The following is a 6939-nucleotide window of genomic DNA, read 5'->3' as shown; positions in this document are numbered from 1 at the left end:
TGTTTTACTTTTGTCTGCTAGGTCGAAGAGCCCATTGTCAAATGTCTGTTCCCCATGTAGGTACTTATAGACTGATCAAATCACCCTTTAACCTTCTCTTTCTTTGAACCCTCTCCATTTTATCAACATTCTTGTTGAGTTATGGACACCAGAAATGAACACAGTAGCCCAGCAGTGGTCACACCAGTACCCGACACAGGTGTAAAATAACCTCTCTACTATTCAAGATTCCCCTGTTTATCTAACCCAGGATCACATTAGCCCTTTTGACCACAGTGTCACAATGGGAGCTCATGTTCAGGTGATCATCCACCATGACCCCCAAATCTTTTTCAGAATGACTGCTCCGCGGAATAGAGGCCCCCATCCTGTAAGCATGACCTACACTCTTAGTTCATAAAAATATTACAGAAAATTCCCACTTTCAACACATATGCATCTATGAACAATCTTTAGGACTCTATCACTTTGGTCTTGCTACTCATTGCAGGGAAGAAACTGGTTTTCTCCTGTGACATAGGAGATCGGCTAGATATTTGAGACATATAGCTACTAGGACTTCCGCACTGAAATCAAAACATTGAATGGAAGATCCTACAGAGGTGACGAAATCCCGATGACAGAAGATTAACACCTTGCTGCAGAGGCAGCTAAACTTGTGAACATGGCATGGCTGTGTCCAGAGAACGAACACAAGGGGTGTTCTTGTAACTTAACAGTAACAAGTCACCAGGACCAGATGGCATTCACCCAAGAGTTCTGAAAGAACTCAAATGTGAAATTGCAGACCTATTAACTATGATTTGTAACCTGTCCTTTAAATCAGCTACTGTACCCAATGACTGGGAGATAGCTAATGTAACGCCAATATTTAAAAAGGGCTCTAGAGGTGATCCTGGCAATTACAGACCGGTAAGTCTAACGTCAGTACCAGGCAAATTAGTTAAAACAATAGTAAAGAATAAAATTGTCAGACACATAGAAGAACATAAATTGTTGCGCAAAAGTCAACATGGTTTCTGTAAAGGGAGATCATGTCTTACTAATCTGTTAGAGTTCTTTGAGGGGGGTCAACAAACATGTGGACAAGGGGGATCTAGTGGATATAGTGTACTTAGATTTCCAGAAAGCCTTTGACAAGGTCCCTCACCAAAGGTTCTTATGTAAATTAAGTTGTCATGGGATAAGAGGGAAGATGCTTTCATGCATTGAGAACTGGTTAAAGACAGGGAATAAAGGGTAGGAATAAATGGTAAATTTTCAGAATGGAGAGGGGTAACTAGTGGTGTTCCCGAAGGGTCAGTCCTAGAACCAGTCCTATTCAACCTGTTCATAAATGATCTGGAGAAAGGGGTGAACAGTGAGGTGGCAAAGTTTGCAGATGATACTAAACTGCTCAAGATAGTTAAGACGAAAGCAGACTGTGAAGAACTTCAAAAAGATCTCGCAAAACTAAGTGATTGGGCAACAAAATGGCAAATGAAATTTAATGTGGATAAATGTAAAGTAATGCACATTGGAAAAAATAACCCCAACTATGCATACAATATGATTGGGGCTAATTTAGCTACAACTAATCAGGAGAAAGATCTTGGAGTCATCGTGGATAGCTCTCTGAAGACATCCACACAGTGTGCAGCAGCAGTCAAAAAAACAAACGGGACATTAGGAATCATTAAAAAAAGGATAGAGAATAAGACGGAGAATATCTTATTGCCCTTATATAAATCCATTGAATACTGCGTACCAATGTGGTCCCCTCATCTCAAAAAAAGATATACCGGCATTAGAAAAGGTTCAGAAAAGGGCAACTAAAATGATTAGGGGTTTGGAATGGGTCCCATATGAGAAGAAATTAAAGATGCTAGGACTTTTCAGCTTGGAAAAGAGGAAACTAAGGGGGGATATGATAGAGGTCTATAAAATCAGGAGTGGTGTGGAGAACGTGAATAAGGAAAAGTTATTTACTTGTTCCCATAATATAAGAACTAGGGGCCACCAAATGAAATTAATGGGAAGCAGGTTTAAAACAAATAAAAGGAAGTTCTTCTTCACTCAGCGCACAGTCCACCCGTGAAACTCCTTGCCTGAGGAGATTGTGAAGGCTAGGACTATAACAGGGTTTAAAAGAGAACTGGATAAATTCATGGAAGTTAAGTCCATTAATGGCTATTAGCCAGAATGGGTAAGGAATGGTGTCCCTAGCCTCTGTTTGTCAGAGGGTGGAGATGGATGGCAGGAGAGAGATCACTTGATCATTACCTGTTAGGTTCACTCCCTCTGGGGCACCCGACATTGGCCACTGTCGGTAGACAGGATACTGGGCTGGATGGACCTTTGGTCTGACCCAGTATGGCCATTCTTATGTTCTTATGGGTGTCTGATGTCTGTGTTAAGACAATCAGGGCACATCCAGCAGGGCCCTGTGTGTAACTGGTAGACAAAGGAGAGTGGGCGAGGATGGCTCAGAGAGCAGAGTATTGTGACTCCCTGGCTTCTACCAACAGGAACCATATCACAATCCTGCCTCTAATGCTAGGTCCCTTTGGGAATGTACAGATCCTGTCTCTGTAATGCACATAGATAGAGACTGGTTTCAGAGTAACAGCCGTGTTAGTCTGTATTTGTAAAAAGAAAAGGAGGACTTGTGGCACCTTAGAGACTAACCAATTTATTTGAGCATAAGCTTTCATGAGCTTAAGCTCCAATAAATTGGTTAGTCTCTAAGGTGCCACAAGTACTCCTTTTCTTTTTATAGATAGAGACTGTATGCAGCAGAGAATAGTGCAGAAATGGTTTGTGACACAGTCATGGGGCACAGTACTCACCGCTTGTCTGGTACCTCCTCCTGGTCACTCTGGTGATTAGCTCTTGAGGCTGACACCACTTCCCATGGTCACACGCCGTCAGACCTTCTCTCTCAGGTCTGCAGCTCCTCTCTCATCCCAGGAACTGCAGGATCCTCTTAATGATTTAGCTCTCTGGCTAGGTCACTCAGCATGTTTCCCCCCTTCCAAGGTACAGTCCTTCAGATTCTCTGTCTCTCCCACTGTGACCTATTCACTGCCCCACTAGTGCCATTTCCCCAGTGACAGGTAGGGGAACCCAGGCCCACTCTCTACTCCAGGTTCCAGTCCAGGGACCCTCAACCCAGTAGTTCTAGGCTTTCTTGCCCAGCCCTCACTACTTCCCTGGACTGCTTCCTACCACGCCTGGCTCTGGGCATACAAACTCCAAACCCTTCTCCCAGGGACAGCCTGCAGCCTACATATCTCAGCAGCCACCCAGAATCCCTCCCTCTTCTCAGGGCAGGGAGTGACTGCCCTTTCCCAGCAGCAGCCCATCTGTGGCAGCTTCCTGTCTTGATAGGCCCCATCTGTTCCTGCACAGCTGAACCTGCTTGCAATCAATATCCTGCTCTCTGACTCTCCTTCCAGCTGCAGCCTGTAAAGTTAATAGGCCTATCTGGCCATCTTAACCCTTTCCAGTCCTGTGTGGGGTGGACACTGCATCACAGATACTTATTAACCAGAAAGGATCATGATAAGTGCAATAGAAAAGCCCCTCAGGAAATTAATAATTTGGTGTTTGTAACACCGACAGACCCCCGTCGTTGGTGGGCAGGGTTGAACCTAGGACATCTGGAGCTAAATGCATGAGCCTCTACTGCATGAGCTAAAAGCCACGTGGCCCTTAGCTAATGCTGTAGCAGACTCATTAATCTCTAAGTGGTCTCGGTGCCACTAGAGGGGACCGAGGACCACACCCAGGAGATGTGTGGGTTAAATGTTCACAGCAGGTTCAAATACCTTTCCATGAAACCATCCTTAAGTGAGTACCATCCATCCTGTGCACTGAATGAGGCAGGGGTCCAATGGAAAAAAATGTATGTGAACATGGAATTAAAGGTTGTATAATTATGCATATGCACAAGGGGGCTAAAATAAGCTTGCACAGAAAACTTTAGTTCTGGCACTTCCTAACTTTTGAGTGTTTGGGGAGAGGAGGAAGCATAAGCAGAAAAAATAGCCTGTGAGAACACCACAGCCCCCATGTCTTTACTATCATTTCATCAAGCAGAATTCAGTAAAATATTTAGAAAGGGTAATACTGAGGCCTTGTCTACACTACAGGGGAAATTTTATCTAAGCTACAGAATTTGAGTTACATGAAATCAACTTAGCTTAGATCTACTTAACATGGGGTCCACACTACACAATCTCGATGGGAGATAGTCTCCTGTCAACTCTCCCTACTCTTCTCGATCCGGTGGAGTACAGGAGTCTACAGGAGAGCGATCTGCGGCCAGTTTAGCGGGTCTTCTACCACCAATGCATCTGTCGCCGCTCGATGATGCCCTAGTAAGTGTAGACAAGCCCTGAGAGACACAGCTTCACTATTCCTAAGCACAGCATGACAAAATACATGTTGTAACTTATGAGTGCGAGGCTATTATCAGGTTACAAATATGGAGTAAATTCCCTGAAGCCATTGGACTTATTCTAAATTTATGTTGTCTTAGCGTAGTTGAGAGCTCTCTCTACAATTTTGGATTCGGCAGTGAATGAGGTAGGTCAAATAGTAACCATTGTATACTGTGACACCTTCCCCTGGGGAAGGAATTGCGATGTTCCCCTGGTGTTATCTGCACTGGTGATCTGCTAGGTCACTCCAATCCTTGACTCTGGGAGCCAGCCTTACCTTTCTCTGCTGTGAGAACTCTGACTCCTGGGCTGTTCACACACAGCCTCTGTCATGCAAGATGCTTGGATCGTGCAACTGAATGACACTAGCCAATATCTCCGGTCCCAGACACAAACCTAGGAACCTCCGTCTTGTGGTGTCCAGTTATGCCTGCTGGATGCTGCAAGGTTATATGAGTTTGTCAATTTAACAAAGAAATTGATATGCTTGTTATCCCAAGGGGAGTTGACAAGCTTCAAACCAAACGCACTGCTTCAGGTAAAATAAACAAACACATTTATTAACTACAAAAGATAGATTTTAAGTGATTATAAGTCAAAGCACAACAAGTTGGATTTGGTCAAATGAAATAAAAGCAAAACGCATTCTAAGCTGATCCTAACACTTTCAGTGCCTTTACAAACCTAGATGCTTCTCCCCACAGGCTGGCTGGTTGCCCTTCAGCCAGGCTCTCCCCTTTGATCAGCGCTTCAGTCGCTTGGTGATGATGTCTGTAGATGGAGGTGGAAGAGAGAGAGGAAGAGCATGGCAAATGTCACTCCTTTTTATCATGTTCTTTCTTCCCCCTTGGCTTTACCTCATCATAGTCCCTGACTGACCAAGGAAAGGGGAGTGACTCACTCGAGAGTCCAACAGATCCTTTGTTGCTGTCTAGGCCAGTGTCATTTGTTCTTGTGAGGCTGGGCTGGGTTTGTCCCATACATGCCCTGATGAGGTGTGAACTGCCCCTCTGTTCCTGGAAAGTTTTTGCCTGAGCTTGAATTAAGCCATGAGGATACGTTTTCAGCCTCATAACTCTATACATGAAATTACAACCTATAACATTACTATAACAACAATGCTCAGTGAATCATGAGCCTTCCGAAGACACCTGACATGACAAACTTTGCATTGGATACCACACAATCATAAGGATGAACATGGGGGTGCAGAGTGTTCCCCCGAGATACAGAGTGTCATAGGGATGTAGCCCTGACCCAGGTCAGGTGACAGGAATCAGGAAATAAAGTACAATACCACTGTCACTTGGCAGGTGCAGTATCCATTGACTCCAGTGACCATTTGTACATCAAGGGTCTGCTTAGTGGGCAGCAGGTGCAGTGAATGAGGCAGGGGTCCAACTCATTCATCAAAAACAATCAAAATAAATGAAAATTGGGCTTCAAACAGTAATTCTATTGCAACCTTAGCTATGGCGCAAGTTTACTATAATTAAACTATATGTTAAAGGAACATTATTAGGTTGCAAAGTCAAGCACTTGTAATATAGGAAATGCTGGAATTAAGGTTGCCTGTGCAGCAAAATATTTACATTTTTTCAGAGGTTTTTTTTAGGTTTTTTTTCCCCCACTTAAAACATTTCAATCAACTTTGACATGAATTTGCAAATCATTTCAGTGTCACCAAATCTGCATTTTTCAGTGTAAAAAGGTTTAGTTGAAAAATTTCACCCAGCTGTACAGACAGCTTAAATGCTAGAGCTCCAGGTATCCCATTCATGGCACAAGATCCAACTTACACACTGAATGAGGCAGGAATGCTGCAGAACTAATGGGAACTTTTATTCCTGTAAAAAAATCTGTGATTGTGTAACTAAAAATGGTCTTGGCATGCCTTTGCCCAACGGAGCAGCAGAGATAAAGCTGAACAGGCTGCCTTAACCTCACTTCTGAGCACTTCGCTTTGCAGTCAGTCTTAACATTCTTTTAACATCATTTAGTTTAAATAGAAAAATAATAAACCAACAACTCCCTCTCAACCTCTGTGCCACTAGTTCATGGGCGTTCGTGGTCTCAGGGTCTGGTTCCCTGAGGTTATTTTCCTAAAGCTCCAATAGCTGCAACAGCAACTACAAATCTTACTGAAAGCTGCTCTCAAGGCTAACTCTATGCAGTAGCATCACTGAAGTACTGCTGATAAGGCTTCTGGGAAATGTAGTCCCTCAGTCACTTGTTATACACATACCCAGTTTGTTATATATATATATATGTTTGTGACTGAGTAGCTCACAGCTGTTGAAATAAGTTTCTAACCCTCTGCTTTGAAGACAGATAACAAACATTTGCAGCCTGAGCCGATTTAAACTGTTGTGAATCTCCTCTGACCCCTGATTAGAAAGCAACTCTCCCTCCCCTCCTTTCCAGAGTGGGCAGAACAACCCGGCTGTGTTTCTTGCCTTGGAATCTTGTCTCCATGGCAGTGATCAGCCAGTGGCATTGACAGGAAAAATAGGCC

This window comes from Lepidochelys kempii, chromosome 3 (assembly GCF_965140285.1).
Source record: "Lepidochelys kempii isolate rLepKem1 chromosome 3, rLepKem1.hap1, whole genome shotgun sequence".
In the NCBI taxonomy this organism is placed as follows: Eukaryota; Metazoa; Chordata; order Testudines; family Cheloniidae; genus Lepidochelys; species Lepidochelys kempii.
This window is presented reverse-complemented; position numbering follows the sequence as displayed.